Source organism: Myotis yumanensis, unplaced genomic scaffold, assembly GCF_028538775.1.
Source record: "Myotis yumanensis isolate MYYU_CA2020_CCGP unplaced genomic scaffold, mMyoYum1.0.hap1 SCAF_5, whole genome shotgun sequence".
NCBI classification, from domain to species: Eukaryota; Metazoa; Chordata; class Mammalia; order Chiroptera; family Vespertilionidae; genus Myotis; species Myotis yumanensis.
In genome coordinates this window covers 79,229,234-79,246,262 of record NW_027223756.1, presented here as the reverse complement: position 1 = coordinate 79,246,262, position 17,029 = coordinate 79,229,234, and the positions used below count along the sequence as shown (strand labels likewise).

General features: G+C 54.7%; 1 long non-coding RNA gene across 2 annotated transcripts; it reads right to left on the bottom strand.

Annotated features, from left to right (window-relative positions):
* Nucleotides 1-10,404: 10,404 nt before the first annotated feature.
* Nucleotides 10,405-13,871, bottom strand: LOC139009775 (uncharacterized). 2 transcript variants are annotated; one of them, XR_011471438.1, is made up of 4 exons: nucleotides 13,770-13,871; nucleotides 13,104-13,237; nucleotides 12,425-12,568; nucleotides 10,405-11,019 (listed from the first exon to the last, which is right to left on the bottom strand). It is a non-coding gene; the product is annotated as an uncharacterized lncRNA (long non-coding RNA). The 2 variants fall into 2 exon arrangements; XR_011471439.1 differs by lacking the exon at nucleotides 13,770-13,871 and adding an exon at nucleotides 13,576-13,693.
* Nucleotides 13,872-17,029: the final 3,158 nt, after the last annotated feature.

The window sequence follows — 17,029 nt, the reverse complement described above, 5'->3', positions numbered from 1 at the left end:
TTCTGGTCAAGGGCACATGCCTTGGTTGTAGGCTCCCGGCCCTGGTTGGGGGCATGTGGGAGGCAGCCAATCAATGTGTCTCTCTCACACCAGTGTTTCTCTCTGCCTCTCCCTCTCCCTTCCGCTCTCTCTGAAAATTGGTGGGAAAGTATCCTTGGGTGAGGATTAAAAAAAATAAGTCAAAGTCAATAAACGCTCTTTCTCTTCAATGAGGCAGCCGAACAGCCTGCCCAGCAGACACAGCGAAGATTTTTGTGAAGAACCTGATAGGCAAGACCATCACCCTTGAGGTCGAGCCCAGTGACACCACTGAGAATGTCCAAGCTAAAACTGAAGACAGAGACCAGCAGCGTCTGATTTTGGGGGGAACAGACAGCTGGAGGGTGGCCACACTCTCTCAGACTACGGTGTCCAGAGAGAGCCCACTCTGTGCTTGGTCCTTCCTCCGTGAAGAGGCATCATCCCCTCCCTCTGCCAGCTCGCCCAGAAGTACAACTGCATATGCAACAAGATGGTCTGATGCAAGTGTTACACCCCCCTGCACCCCAGGCTGTCAGCTGCTGCAAGAAGTGCAGCCAGACCAACAACCTGTGCGCCAAGAAGAAGGTCCAATAAGGCCCCTCCATCACCTCGGCCTGCAGGGCGGCCTCCGCTAAACCCCATGGCCCTGAGTCCTCAATAAATGTCCCTGTCATTGACTGGAAAAGATAAAACAAATCGACAACAAGTGTTGGCAAGGATGTGGAGGAAAGCGAACCCTAGTGCACTGTTGGTGGGACTGAAAATTGGTGCAGCCACTGTGGAAAACAGTATGGAAATTCCACACACACACACACACACACACACACAAAACCACCTAAAAATACAGCAATCAGAAGATCCAGCAATTCTACGTCTGCACATCTATCAAAAGAAAATGAAACATTGACTTGAAAAGATATATGCACCCTCGAGTTCACTGCAGCATTATTTACAATAACCAAGATATGGAAGCAACCTAAGTGTCCACTGGTAGATGATTGGGTAAAGAAGCTGTGGCACATATATACAATAGCATATTATCTATATATATAAAAGCCTAATATGCTAAGTGTCCATCCAACCATTTGACCAGCTGCCATGATGCACACTGACCACCGGGGGGCAGACGCTCCAACCAGTAGGTTAGCTTGCTGCTGGCGTCTGGCCGATCAGGACTGGGCAAGATGGGCTGGACACGCCCTGGAGCCCTCCCTCGGTCCCTCCCTGGCCTGAACCCTCTCACAATCTGGGACCCCGAAGGGGATGTCAGAGAGCCAGTTTTGGCCCAATCCCCACAGGCCAGGCCGAGGGACCCCACCGGTGCACAAATCCATGCACCGGGCCTCTAGTGTAGCAATAAAAAAGAATGAAATCTTGCCATTTGTGTCAACATTGATGGACCTAGATTGTGCTAAATGAAATAAGTCAGACAGAAAAAGAGAAATATCACATGGTTTCACTTATATGTGGAATTTAAAAAAAACAAATGAACAATAGAATATACAATAGAATACAATATATACAATAGAAACAAATATACAATAGAATATTATCTATCTATATATAAAAGCCTAATATGCTAAGTGTCCATCTGACCATTTGACCAGTCTCTATGACACGCACTGACCACAAGGGGGCAGAGGCTCAACACAGGAGCTGGTGGTCAGTGCACTCCCACAGGGGAACACAGTTCAACCACAAACCAGACTGACAGCTGGCGAGTGGAGCAGCAGTGGCAGGAGCCTCTCCCACCTCCGTGGCAGCACTAAGGATGTCCGACTGTGGCTTAGGCCACTCCCCGAGGGGGAACAGGCCTAAGCCGTCAGTCGGACATCCCCGAAGGCTCCCGGACTGCTAAAGGGTGCAGGCTGGGCTGAGGGACCCCCCCCACCCCAGTGCATGAATGTCATGCACTGGGCCTCTAGTTAATAAATAATAATATAAGATAAACTCCGTGTTTTGCATATTCACAACTGTAAATCTACTTTTGCTCCACCCTGTATTATTTTCTCTACTTTTATATATGTTTGAAATTTCCCATAGTAAAATGTTAAAAAATGGTGCAGATAAGCTTAAAAGTCAAGGAATATAAAAAGATTTACCAGGCAAATATAAATCCCCAAAAGACCTCAAAATAATAAACCAGACCCACCCCTGCAGGGTTGACTGTTACCAACATTATGCACCTTCATATTCCCTTCTTCAGTTCTTAAAAAGAATCCTTTCGCCCAACCGTGGTGGCTCAGTAGATGAGCATTGACCTATGAACCAGGAGGTCATGGTTCGATTCCCAGTCAGGGCACATGCCTGGGTTGCAGGCTTGATCCCCAGTAGGCAATCAATGATTCTCTCTCATCATTGATGTTTCTATCTCTCCTCCCTTCCTCTCTGAAATCAATTTAAAAAAAAAAAAAAGAATCCTTTCTCTGGTTCCCACCCCAGGCCCTTTGCACATGCTATACCCCCTGCCTGGATCACGTTTTCTCTACTTATGAGTCTCACTGGGCCTTGAATGTCTCAAATTCAATGGTCCCTGATCTGAGAAGCCTTCTCTGTTCTCCAGACTCTGCCAGCTGCTTCATGTACACCCCCAAACTTCCTGGGTGTCCTTCATGACCTTCTGGTAACTGCCTGATTTTGCATCTGTCACTCCCATGGGGCTATGAGACCCAAGAGGACAGAGATCCAAACAACCTCTGCCACTACAGTAAATCCAGGCCCCAGCATGGGCCTGGCACACACAGTAGGTGCTTGTCCTTGTTGTTCTGGGTGAATGCTCCTTGACATTCCCCCTCCATTTTTGGGCCTCAGTTCCCTCTCCTGTAAAGTGGTGTGAAACCCTCCCACCAAGGCTGGGGGTGAGTGGTAAGAGAAGGCAGGGAAACCGCTGTGGTGCTTGCACACAGTAGGGGCATTATGACTGTGAGCTCCCCATCAGTCCAGGCCTGGGTGTGGTGTAGATAACCCCATATCAAGAGGAATGGTGCCATGGTCTCCAAGTTCCAGGGCTGAGCCCGGGACCTGTGGTGGGGAGACCCCATTTTAGCAACTATGGCCCCTCAGGGAGGTGGTCTCAAGTACCAGATTGTCCTGAGAGGACAAGCAAGGCATGAGCTGGGAGTCTCTCTCTCTCTCTCTCTCTCTCTCTCTCTCTCTCTCTCTCTCTCCCCCCCACCTCCCCTCTCTCTCTGGCTTAAAACAACATAAGTTTATTATTTTAAAGCTCTGGAGGTCAGGAGCCTGACAGGTCTCACAGGGCTAAAATCTAGGTGTTGGCAGGGCTGACTCCTGGAGGCTCCAGGGGAGACTTCTCAGTGCCTCCTCCGGTTTCTAGAGGCACTGCACCCTCAGCTCCCGGCCTCTCGTCACAGCGGGCCCTGGAGGGTGGTCTTTCTCACATCGCATCACTCCAATTCTTTGTCTCCCTTTTTACGAGGACCCCTGTCATTACACTGGGTTTACCTGGATGATCCAAGGTAACGGATTTATCTTTTTTTAAAAAAATGTTTGTATTAATTTTAGAGAGAGAGGAAAGGAGATGGAGGGAGGAAGGGAGAGAGAGAGAGAGAGAGAGAGAGAGAGAGAGAGAGAGAAACATCGATTGGCTGCCTCTTGAATGCACCCTACTGGGGATCGAGCCCATAACCATAACAGTAACTGGGGTATGTGCCCCAGCCAGGAATTGAACCTGGGGCCTCTTGGTGCATGGGATGACACACAACCAACTAAGCTACACTCGCCAGGGTGCCAATTTATCTTTTTTTTTTTTATGTTTTTATTGATTTCTTTTCTTTCTTTTTCTTTTTCTTTTTTTTTTTTTTAGAGAGAGAGGAGAGGAGAGGTATAGAGAAAGAAAAACATCCATGAGAGAAAAACATCATCCATAGGCTGCCGCCTGGGGGGATCCAGCCTGCAACCCAGGCATGTGTCCTGACCAGGAATTGAACCTTCCCTGACAGGAATCAAACGGTGATTTATTGATTCCCGGGTCGATGCTCAACCACTGAACCACACCAGCTGGGCTCAACTTATCTTAATGTCAACTGATTAGCAACCTTTAAACAACTGAAGCATGTTGTTACCATGCCACAGTAGTCCTCCCTTTCCTCCTTCCAGACTGTTCTATTAATCATCCTCTGCTTGTGTATCACCTCCTTCAGGAAGCCCACCCTGATTCCCCTCTGGTCACCACTGCTGTCTGTGTGTCTCCATCAGAGCCCTTACCACCCTGTGTGGGTTACCTGGTGATGTGCCTATCACCCCTGCTGGACTGCAAGGCCCCAGGAGCTGTGTCTTGTCCCTGCTGTGTCCCCGAACCCCGTACAGGGCCTAGCAAACAGTTGGTGCCCAATAAATGCCTGTGGCCAGCAGGAATTGAAGGCTGCTCTACTTGGCTCTGTAAATAGCCAGCCTAATGGCAATAAACATAATAAGAGCAAACACAGACACTCACGAACTAGGCAGGTGGGTGGGCACTGGTGGCTGGGGGACCCCTTAGCCCTGGCCCTGTCTGGCCCAGCCTGGCTCTGCCTGGCTCAGCCCGGTGCCTGCCACCCACAGCAGCTCCTGCTGGAGTCATTAAAGCAAGCCTTTTACTTAGGCACATGCTGCCAATCCTAATTGATTGCCTGTATCCCAGGGGTGGAGGCTGAAGGGGATGGGGGTGGAGGGGTGGACTCAAGTTCCTCAGGTCAGCAGCTGGCCCTGGGCCAGGCCATGGCAGGTGGGAGGGGCCCCTCAGGGAGAGGGAAACAAGGCCGGAAGGTTGGCCTCTGCCTTGCTGGAGGGGGCCCTGCTGGCCACTTGCCCTCCCCCCTCTGGCCCTCACGTCTGGAGCACCCACCAACCTGCAGGCACATGAACACATGCTGATGAACCCACAATCCACAGATCGGGCAGAGGCAGCGTCGCATGGTGGTGAGATGAGTGGGCACATAACAGCTCTGTGCCTCAGTCTTCCCACCTGCAAAATGGGATTGTAACAGTATTCCCGACACACACACACCAATGGGGCTTCTAGAAGAATGAATAATAGAAAATGCTTAAACTAGGGCCCAGAATATGTTCAGTGTTCTCCAATGCTCCTTATTTACCTATTCACCAAGCATTACCTACTGCATGGCAGACCTAAGGGTTACAACAGTGAACAGGATATGCACAAATTCCTGTCCTGGGGAGCTGACATCTGAATGGGGAGGGACAGAGTAAGGCTAACAACAGACACACACACACCACCTGCAGAGGCGGTTTCTACAGGTTCTGCGATGATTCGAATTTCACAGGTGGGACAAATGAGGCTCTGAGATGAGAAGGAATTGGGTTTGTTCATGGCCACACAGTTTCTGCAGCATTCCACGTTCTGTGTGACCCCAGAGCATTCGCTCTTGCTGTTCCAGTGCCAGGCTCCCTTCCCTCTCCTCTTCCTTCTGTTCTCAGATCAAGCATCACTTCCGCCCTAACCGGTTTGGCTCAGTGGATAGAGCGTCGGCCTGCGGACTGAAGGGTCCCAGGTTCGATTCCGGTCAAGGGCATGTACCTTGGTTGTGGGCACATCCCCAGTGGGGGGTGTGCAGGAGGCAGCTGATGCATGTTTATCTCTCATTGATGTTTCTAACTATCCCTCTCCCTTCCTCTCTGTAAAAAAAAAAAAAAAAAAAAAAAAAAGCATCACTTCCTCAGGACATTCCTTCTGCTCCTCACTCACATGGAGTCTCTGATGAAGCTTTCCGAGAGCTCCTTTCATTAACATGTTACAGATGCCACTGTGTTCCCAGAGCCTAGAACACAGTGGGTGCTCAATAAATGCGTATTCACTGATAGCACCAGTCTTCAGGCCCAGCTCTGGGGTGCAGTCCTTCCCAGACAACCTGCCACCTGGCAGCTGGGGAAGGCCAGGCTGGGTCCCCCCACCTCCCCGCCGGGATTCGCGCCCCCCCCCCCCCCCCCCCCCGTGGCCGCCATGCTTCTAGAAGCTGTTTCCAGCTTCTCCTCCTCCCTGGGGAGGCCTCATTACTGCTCCCTGACAGCCCGAGAGGCAGAACGCTGCAGCCTCCTGGGCTTTGAAACCACACATTAAATCAGAACCAACGCCTCCCCCACGCGGACACCTTGGGCTCAGCCCTGGGGCTGGGAGCCCCTGGCCACCTGCTGTCACTTTAAGCCCTTCCTTTGTGAGTTGAAGGGATGGCAGACTTGGGAGCAGTTTGGGATTTGCCCGAAGCATCGGGAACTGGTAATAACTGTCATTAGGATAATGATTTTAATTATTATTTAATAAAAGTATATTTAGCAGCATCCATTTGGTGAGCGTTTACACTGTTGAGAGCACTTTTTAAAACTCTTTTGTTGATCCCACATGCCTATCCAGTGACCACCCGGTTTTCCCGAGAGTCCTCTGTGCACGCTCACTGTCCCCACTTCCCCTTCTCATGTTCCCTCCAGAATCTGCTCCAATGACTCTCTCTTGCCCCCCCCCCCAAACACTCACACCAGGACACTGTGCACTGGGAAGGGTGCCAGTGGCAGGAGCACCCACCTTGGTGACCAAGGGGCAGATGGAGGGGGTCTGGGCCCCTTCTCTGCACAGGGGAGAGCTGGGACCCCGCCTGCAGCCCCTGCATCAGGGGAGCCACAGTGGGGGGATGGGGGCTTTGCTTTCACTCCCTAGAGACTATCCAGACAGGGTCAGAACTGGGTGGGTCTCTCCATGTCAGGGCCCGGGGTGGCCCACACAGCCCCGGCAGGGAGATGGAGGGAGCTGGGGGGGAACCGGTCGCTCAGTGGCAAGGGGACAGTCCCAGGCACAGCTGCCGCAATCTGGGACTCCAAGTCTGGCCCGTGGCCACCGCTCACCACCCCTCTCCAACCTGGGCAGTTAGATCTGCCCCCTGCCCAGTCCCCCTTCCCGGGGGGTGGGGGTGGGGGATGGGGGGGCGTTCACCTAATGCCCCTGGAACCTCCCAGGAAACAGCGCTGCCTCTGTGTCCCGGGTCGAGGTTTGCCAGCGTTGCCCAGAGACGGGTGGGCAGCAGGCAGGCGACGGCTCCCGCACGCAGACCCCGCCGGCCCGGCCCCCTGGAACCCGGGTCCAGGACAATGAGCTGCCCCGGCCCGGAGCGGCGAGGGCGGAGCTGGGGCCGCGGGGGCCTGGGAACGAGGCGGCTTGGGGGTGGTGTGCAGGGAGGGGGGCCTGAGATCAGTCGGGGCTCCAAGTGGGGGTGGCACTGGGCGGGGTGGGGGGGACACAAGGGGCTCCCGGAGGAGGGGCCTCGGGGGGCGGGGCCTCGGGGAGGAGAGGGCGGTGCCTGGTGCGGGCGGCACCTTAGCTCTCCCCCTGCGGCTCCAGAAAGACGCGCCGACCCGCGGGCCCCAGGCTCGCCCCGGGGACAGGTGTGAGGGGTTCTGAAGGCAGGATGAGGGGCACAATCCATTTCGGAAGTGAAGTGACATTGGTCGCACCGCTATAAATATGGACACAGCTGACTAGGGGTGGAGGGGAGATCTTAGAGAACCTGGAGGACCCTAGAAGGGGGGAGGGGGAGGGATGGGGGGGCTACGCTGAGACCTGGGGACGCGGTCAGGTTTCTGGTTGGACACGAAACCCGGAGACAAGATACACTCGGGACCTGGTGTCCTGGGGCCCCAGGGGAGGGCAGAAGGCTGGCGGGCCTTCCGGTGCCCACCCCCCCCTGAGTCTCATGGAGCCCCCTCCCCTCCCTCAGGCCCTTTCCCTCCTGAATCCCCTTCTCTCTCCCCCTTTTCCTGAGCACCCCTCCCATCTTTCAGTCCCCCAGAGAGTCCAGATAGAAAGGTGGCCCTGTGGCTGGTGGGGACCTCCCTGCACCTCCTTAGCTGTGGCAGCACCCTCATGTTTGGTGATATGAAGAACGGCCTGAACTTTTGAGGGGTTCCCTGCAGCTGATGACCCAGCAAATATCTACAAACACCACTGACCTGGGCCCCCGGGTCCTGGGCGAGGCTCCTCATCCAAAACCGTGCCCTCCCCGCTTCACCTCCCTGCACAGACCTCTCCACCTCACTTCCCAACTAGAAGTCAATCTAGAATTGGGGGGTGGGTAGGAATTCGGACATCACTCATTCAACCATTCATTCATTCATTCATATTATCAACAAACATTTCATGGAGCACCTGCTGTCTGCAAGCCTGTGCTGGGGGCCCAGGGTACAGTCCCACAGTAGGGGGCTCACGGTCCAATGGGTGATGGGGTCAGAGGAATGTGATGGGGGCACACAGGCAGCTGTGGGGGTCAGGGAGCTGGTGGGTCCAGGAAGACTTCCTGCAGAAGGTGTCATCTAAACTGAGGGCTAAAGTCATTAGGGGTTAGGGGAGGCTGTTCCTGGCAGAGAGAACAGCAAGTGCAAAGGCCCTGAGGCAGGAGTCCTGCCTTTGGCTCCAACTTGGCCATTCCTTTGCTGTGTGATCTGGACAAGTGATCGCCTCTTTCTGAGCCTCAGTTTCACACTCAAGTTAAAGGCCCAACGGGGCACCTGAAACACAGCAGGCACTCCGTCGGTACCTGCCAGATGTGGGTGAAAACTTGAGGTTCTAGACGACTGTCACGAAACAGAAGGCTCCTGGTCCCTGTCTGGGGTGCGCAGGTTGGGGCAGCTCGTGACCTTTTCCTGGCCAAGGTGCCCCTTCCCGGGCCCCTCTCCCCTCGGCCCACCAGCCCTCCACCAGCTGTCCTTCCATGTGTGCGCCGGTCTGTCAAGAGCAGGCGCCTGTTCCGGAACACCTGATGCCCTGCTTCCCAGGGATTTCAGAGGAGTAGATGTGCGGAAGTTCAGCTGCCGCACGGGCTTAACCCTGGAGCCTGGGCGCCGGGTCCTCAGAGGCCCAAGGCCGGCCCTCTTGACCCCACAGAGAACCTGGCGCTGCTCCCAACCTTTGCTGGAAAGACCCCACTTCGACTCCCAGCGCTGGCCTCGCCTCGAGGTGTGGCCTGGGGAAAGCCCGTCACCCTCACAGCCAATAGCGATGAGAGCAACACACCCTCAGTGCGTGCATGTGCCCGGGGCCATGTTAGGGTCTTTCTGTCAGTAAACTCTGTCTTAGAGCAGGATTCTGAGTTTCACAAGAAGTGGAAACTGAGGCACAGAGCGAGGCTCTATGACTCACAGGGTGAATCATCCAATCAATATGAACAGAAATAACCTATTGCGTGCCTTCTTTATATGGATCAGCTCATTAAATTCTCCCCAAAACCAAATGAGGTTGTGGGGACCGCTAATAGAGGTCTCTTGTTCTAGACGGGGAGACTGAGGCCCAGAGAGGCGAAGCGATCGGCCCCAAGTCACAGCGCTGTACAAGAGGGACCCCTGGGAGCACTCCCTGAATAGGACCGCTATTATGACGGCTGCTGTTGCGTTATTATTTTTCTACCTGCTAAGAAAACTTACCTAAGATGTGGGAATGTGTCAACCGAGGCCAGCTCCCTCCCTGCCCTCCCCAGCCCAGGAGCCTCGTCACGGAGCACCAGGCTCTGCACACCCAGGCACCTCCCGCCCAGCTCCGAGGAGCAGCTCCGAGAACCTGTCTTCCTCCCATGACGGCAGAGAACCAGGTCAGCCAACCGCTGGGACATCAAAGGGAATCTATAAATACAGCCGCAGGAGGAAAAATAGATACTTTTGCTAGCTCTTCTCAGCCTTGCCTCTCTCCCACTCCGAATCATTCCTGGCGAGGTGCCCACCCCGGGAGTTGCTGGGTCAGAGCCCCCAGCCCCAGGACCCCCTACGGGAAAACGGTGGAGGGAAGCAACTGACAGAGCCTCAGTTTCCCCCCAGGAGCTCAACTTCTGCCCTTGCCTCCTCCTGCCAGATGTGTAAGGACAGAGGGGCATCGCCAGGACTGTCCCTGGGAGGTGCAGATGAGATTTTAAGGCCAGAGGTGAAGCTTACTGGTTTGATCCCCAAACTCTGGAATCTTCCTTCTTTCTCTCAGGGAACACATAGGACTTCAACATTGTGTTGGGAGCTGGGAAGCCGGGAGGACCAAGGCAGACAGTTCAGACTTAGTCAAGGTGGTCAGGAAGGCTTCCTGGAGGAGGTGATATGCGCTGAGACCAGGGAGGATGGGGAAGATTGGAAGTAAAGAGCCAGGCTGGGGAGGAGGCTGAGGGGAAGAAGTTTTAATCCTTCTGGGTTCTTCCCTCTTCCTCACTCCCCAAGTCCTGTGCCTCCAAAATGCCTCTCAAACCCTTCTATCACTTTCCACCTGCACCCCCTTCCCTGCTCCGGGGTCCCATGCCGCTCCCCGAGTCTAAGGCAGCCATCTTCTCCTGGTCCCCCTGAGCCACTGCTGTCCAGGGTGCATCCTTCTCCACAAGACAGCCAGAGGGATCTTTTTTTTAAAAAATATATTTTATTGATTTTTTACAGAGAGGAAGGGAGAGGGATAGAGAGTTAGAAACATCGATCAGCTGCCTCCTGCACACCTCCTACTGGGGATGTGCCCACAACCAAGGTACATGCCCTTGACCGGAATCGAACTTGGGACCCTTCAGTCCGCAGGCCGACGCTCTATCCACTGAGCTAAACCGGCTAGGGCCAGAGGGATCTTTTTAAAAGTTCAATCAGACAGTCCCACTGGCTCCCCATAAACGCTCCCATAACCAGCTCAGTCTCGGTCACTGCTGTGTTCCCAGCAGTGCCTAGAGCCTGTACACAGTAGGTGCTCAATAAAGTTAGCTGAATAAATAGGCCGATGAGGGTCAAGGCCCACTGACTCGGTTCTACTTCCTGAAGACATTGGAGGTTTGGTAGCTGGAGCCGAGCTGGTCCCAGGAAGGGCCAGAAGGTACAAGGAGCGTGGGTGCAGAGTTCCTGAGCTCAGCACCTGCCGACAGCACCGCCACCCACTGACGTCAGCATCGCTTGAGTAGCTAACCCTGGTGGCAGTGATGGAACCGCCACTGGCTGAGGTCATTCACACCCCCCTCCACTGTCACCATCTGGTTTTTCCTCCAAACAGTTTTCCTTAAAAAAAAAAAAAATCATGGTAAACTATACATAATAATACTTATTGTTTTGGCCATTTGTAATGTACATCTCAGTGGCATTGAACACATTCACATGATTGTACAATCATCCCTACCGTCTGCCTCCAGAACTTTCTTATTTTCCCAAACTGGAACTCTGTCCCCATTAAACACTAACTCCCCAGCACCGCCCCCCCGCCCACACACACACACTCAGCCCCTGGCTCCCACCATCTACTTCCTGTCTCTGTGGATCTGACTCCTCTAGGGACCTCCTGGGAGTGGAATCATACAGTATTTGTCCTTCTGTGTCTGGCTTATGTCACTGAGCACCATGTCCTCAAGGTTCATCTATGTTGTAGCAGGTGTCAGAACTTCCTTCCTCTTTAAGGCTGAGTAATATTCCCCTGTCTGGATGGACCACATTGTGTTTATCGTCCGTGACACTTGGGTTGTTCCCACCGTCTGGCCATTGTACATATGCTGGTATGAACACAGGTGTGCAAAAACCTGTTCCTGACATACAGGTGTCTGTTCTGTCTTTTTTTTCCCCTCTGTAGACAATGCCCTGAACAATGTCAAGGGCATCAAAGCTCCTCACAACTTCCAAGGAAAGAGTTAAGAGGAAGAAATGTGGAGTTTTAGGACCTCGAAGGAAGTGAGAAGGAAACCCATCTTTGTGAAGCACTTACTATGTGCCAGGCCCTGGCATCTCTTGAAACATCCTCACATTAAACAACTTGCTCACAGCTGGGAAGTGACAAAGCCAAGGTTTGGACCCCAGCCCACAGAGGGCACACCTACTCCACCACCTGCTGGCTTGTCTCTAAGGGGGTGCAGCTCACCACTCCATCACTGATTCAAGAATGAATTAATAAGATGATCTTAGAAGAAAAATACTGGGTGACGAAGAGCTGCCCTGTTAGAGAAAGTGACATTGGCCAAGCACAGCAAGGATCCTCCCAAGCAGAGGGAGCAGCCGTGCAAAGGCCCTCAGGCTGGACTGTGCCTGACTTACTGGAGGAATGGCCAGGAGGGGCAGGTCGATGTGGCTGAAGCAGAGTGAGGGTGGGAAGGTGGGAGGGGGTTGGCCCTGAGAGAGCTTCTGGATGAAGGGGGCACAGGACAGGGTCATACACGCACCAAGACAGAACTCCCATATGGCCTTCCCCGTGGTTACCGCTGCCCTCCCACCTCCATTCATGCTCAGGTCCCTGAGATTTCTAGATAACAAACATTTATTGAGTACCTACTGTGTGCCAGGGTTGTTCTGGGCCAGGAGTGGGGAACCTTTTTTTCTGCCAAGAGCCATTTGGATATTTATAACCTCATTCACGGGCCATGCAAAATTATCAACTTAAAAATTAGCCTGCTCTATTTGGTCAAACATTTAATTAACTCACCCCTAATGCCTTGGCAGGCCAGACCAAATGAGTCCTGAGACCTTAAGCGACCCCTGGACCAGACGTCCCCCACTCCTGTTCTAGGCAATGGGAATCCAGCAGGGGACAAATGGTGCTGTGGGAGAGGCAATCTGCAATGCTTGGCTGTGAAAAGAAAATGAAGAAAAACGGAGCAGGATGAGAGGAAAGAAAGGACAGGGTGTTGCTATAGATGCAGAGGTCAGGGTGGCCTCCCTGCAGAGTGACATTTGAGCTGAGACTTAGAGGAAAAGAGGGGCCATATAGAAATCTGTGGGGAGCCCTAACCAGTTTGGCTCAGTGGATAGAGCGTCAGCCTGCAGACTCAAGGGTCCCAGGTTTGATTCCGGTCAAGGGCATGTACCTTGGTTGTGGGCACATCCCCAGTAGGGGGTGTGCAGGAGGCAGCTGATCAATGTTTCTCTCTCATTGATGTTTCTAACTCTCTATCCCTCTCCCTTCCTCTCTGTAAAAAAATCAATAAAATATATTTTAAAAAATAAAAATAAAAATCATCATTCTCCCCTTTAAAAAAAAAAAAGAAAAGAAAAAAAAAATCTGTAGGGAGAGCATTGCAGGCAGAGAGAATGGCAAGTGCAAAGGCCCTGGGGCAGGTAGAGTTACACATTCAGAGACACCGTCAGACCCTTAACAGCTGTACCTCCAACACTTCCGAGTGATGCTTCCTCCTTCCTGAAGTCCCCCTAGAGCTCCTCAGAGCTTCCAGATGAAAGTGGTACTTGTGATGGGGCTGAAGAAGCAAGGAAGGGAGGGTCCATCCAGGTTCAGATGTGCCTAGAAAGGGTGCAGGAAGCAGGTCACCGAGACCCTACTCACTCAGCCCAGGTCCCAAGTCATTTGCCTGAAGAGCCTTCCCAGCTAAGGGTCCCAGAGCCCATGAGATAATGAAAAGTGTGGGGTTACAAATCCAGTCCCAGTTCCTGGCTATGTGAGTGGACAACCCTTTTCTCTCTGGGCCTCAGTTTCCACGCCTGAAAATGGGATCATAACAGTAGCTTTGTTCCGGAGTCGCGGGGCTGCATTCAGTAGCTGCTCCATAAATGTCAGCTCATCCTTCTAACGATCAATATATGCACCAGACGGGCCATGTTCTGGCAACAGGCCCACGGTACCGTGTAGTCTCTGGAACGGTCCACACCCTCTCTGGGCACCAGTTACACCGAAATCCTCCAGGAGGGTATTTGAACTTGGAAAAGCGTCCAAGAGAGAGCCCCCCTCCCCTGCAAGAAAGCAAGGGTTAAAGGGCAGGGGCGGGAAAGGGTAAGGACCATGACGCACACAACCCCCCGCCCCCCCCCACACACACCCCAAGGACTCCAGGCGGTTAGCTCTGCGGAGGGACCAGCTGGGCGGATTTAGCCGGCGCATCTGCCGCCCGAGCAGCTGCCGTTCTGGGGGGGCCAGAGGGGGATGTGGGACGAGGGGAAAATCTGTCCGAGGAGAATTGCGTCTGCGCCGCCCAGCTGCCGGCTCAGGCTGGGGGGACACCCCAAATCCGCCGGGACCCCGCGCCCCTCCCCTGCGGCGGCCGCCCCCACGTGCCTTTGGGGGAGGGGGCGTCGGGGAGGCCCTGACGTCACAGGAGGCCTCGGCCAATCGGAGCTGTCCTTCCCGAGCCCCAAAGGGATTCCCGGGCCACAGCAGGGACCTGGGGCCAGACCCAGCCGTGACGACCCTCCACCGGGGGCTCAAAAGGGGGCCCGCACCCGGCGGGGGGACCGCGGCTGGGACCCGCCCGAGGGGGGCGGGACCGGTGTGCGGCTGCCCAGGCCCGGCTCCCGGGGCCCAGAGACGGGCAGCACGGGCGGGAGTCACACAGCGGGCGGCGGGCGGGAGCGCGGACGGGGGCGCGCGGGCTGCGGGCGGGCTGTCCTTTCCCCGCTGGCTCCTGGCACCGGGGCCGGCTCAGCCTCTGCCCCTCGGGGCCTGCGGGCCCCTCCAGGTCTCTCCCGGCCCCTGCGACCCGGGGCCGCAGCCCGGCCGCGCTGGGCACGAGGTGTCAGTGCCGCGGGCGCCCGCAAAACACGCACTGGATTCCTCCCGGGTCGGATCTGGACGGGAGCTCAGTGCTGCCCCACCGGCAGCTCAGATGGGGAAACTGAGGCTCAGAGGGGCGGGACTTCGCTTAAAGTCACAAACTAGGAGGATGCTGCTGGCTCTGGTGACCTCGGGTGAGGCCCTGCCCCTCCCCGGGCCTCCCTGACTCACCCCAGGGGGAGCCGTGAACTTCCTGCCACCCTCTTCCAGGTCAGGGCTCAGACAGTCAGGAGCCCAAGGCGTGAGGGGGGAGTTAGGGGAGGGAAGGGGCGGGAAGGGGAAATGAGCAGCCGGGCCTGACCTTGCCCTGGTCCAGGGCATGAAAGACCCATTCATGGCTGCTGAAGACTGGGTGGCAGCTGAGCTGGCCTGTGGGGGTGGGGCCTCCCTCAGGGCCTTTGTCCAAGCAGGTCCCTCTGCCTAGTATTCCCTTCCCACCCCTCACCCCGAACCTCATGTGCTTTGCCAAATCCATCTATTGTCCTTCTGTGGTTCCCCAAATCACCTTCTCATGGTCTTCCGGAGCCCCCGCCCAGTCACAGTGCCCAGTCATCTCAGCCTCGGTGCCTCTGTCTCCCCTGCTAGATTGGAAGCAGGTAGCTGGATTGTCTTGTTGACTGCTCAGCCCAGGGCCTGGCACACAGTAGGTGCTCAATAAATGTTTATGGAAGGAATAGGTTGCCAGAGAGGAGGGCATGCCAGGGGGTGGGCACAGCACAGGTAATGGTATGGAGGTTGGAGGAAGGTGTAGAGCCTGGCTGCCACCCAGAGGTGCTATGTCTTAGCCCCCTCCTTGTTGAAGGTGCCATCTCCCCAGGTGGGCAGGACACAGGGGTGACAGGTGCAGGCTGATTTGCCTGGGACTCTGGCTCTGCCGGAAAGCAGGTCAGGGCAGAACCACTGGCAGGAAGGCCTGGCTGCTGGTGGAGGTTTGTGGTCACCAGAAGGGCCCCTGGGCAGATGCCCAGGCCCTGGGAGAACCCAGATGCTCAGGACCCAGTGTATCCCATGGAGCAGGGTTCAAGCTTTTGTTTTTGTTTGTAATATATTTATGGATTTCAGAGAGGAAGGGAGAGGGAGAAAGAGATAGAAACATCATTGATTGGCTGCATTCTGCACGCCCCTACTGGGGATCGAGCCCACAACCCAGGCATGTGCCCTTGGCTGGAATCGAACCCGGGACTCTTCAGTCCACAGGCCGACGCTCTATCCACTGAGCTGAACCAGCTAGGGCAGGGTTCATGTTTTGATGTCATACAGGGAAGCCACACAGCCTGTTCGGGTCCAAGGATGGGACACAATGGGTAATGTCCACATAGAACAGTGATGGTGAACCTTTTGAGCTCAGCGTGTCAGCATTTTGAAAAACCCTGACTTAACTCTGGTGCCGTGTCACATATAGAAATTTTTTGATATTTGCAACCATAGTAAAACAAAGACTTATATTTTTGATATTTATTTTATATATTTAAATGCCATTTAACAAAGAAAAATCAACCAAAAAATGAGTTCGCGTGTCACCTCTGACACGCGTGTCATAGGTTCGCCATCACTGACATAGAAGGTGCTTTATAATCGGTGGCAAGAGGACAATGCTCCCTTCCCATCTGCCTGTGCCCTTGGGCAAGCTCCTTGGCCTCTCCCTGCTTCAGTTTCCCATCTCTGGGAGCCTTCTAGGGCTGCCCTGAGGAGTGAATGAGGTCACTTCTGCATCCAGGGCTCAGAAGTCGCCCCCGTACACAGTAGGTGTGCAAGACATGTGGCTAGATAAATACATCATAGTAAAACGTTTGTTGATTGCCTACTGCATACTGGAGGTGCTGGAGGAACAAGGGGGGGAGGCATACATTGTCTCACCCGCATGGGGAGGTGCTTTGGACAGACAGGGACACTGAGGCCCTGAGAGGGGCTCCCGCTGTCCTCAGGTCTCAGAGGGTCCAGGAGCTTACAGGGATGTCTCTGGAATCAGAAGACCAGCTTGTCCTGGAGTCCCAAAGGCCAGGGGCAGAAATGCCCCTCCTGGGCCCCGGGGGAGCCGCAGCCCCCTAGGAACCTCTTCTGCGCCAGGCCCCGCAGGACGCTGGGACGGAGGACAGCTCTGTACCATGATCTCTGCAGCCAGCTGGCTCAGGTTCAAATCCCCGCGTTCTTACTAGGTGACTTTGGACAAGACGCCTCCCTGCGCCTCAGTTGTCTCATGTGTCTGCTGAGTGTTACAGTTAATGCTTGGAGATTGAATAAACACCCTCATAGGAAGGGACCCAGGAGACCACGGGGGTTTCTGACACCGCCCCCCTTCATCCACGAGTGTGGCTGGGAACGTCCTGAGGATGTGAGTCTGGCCCGAGTGGACCAGAGCAGGAAGTCCGGAGGTAGGAGGGTGCGCAGTTAGGTGTCCCACCCGGACAAAGGCAGGAAGCCTTCTCTTGGATCTCTCTCCCCACCCCCACCCCCACCCCGCATCCCGTCCCCAGTGCCTCCGGCCCCCCACCCAGCTCTGCCGCCCTCCGTTCCGCACCCCTGTCAATC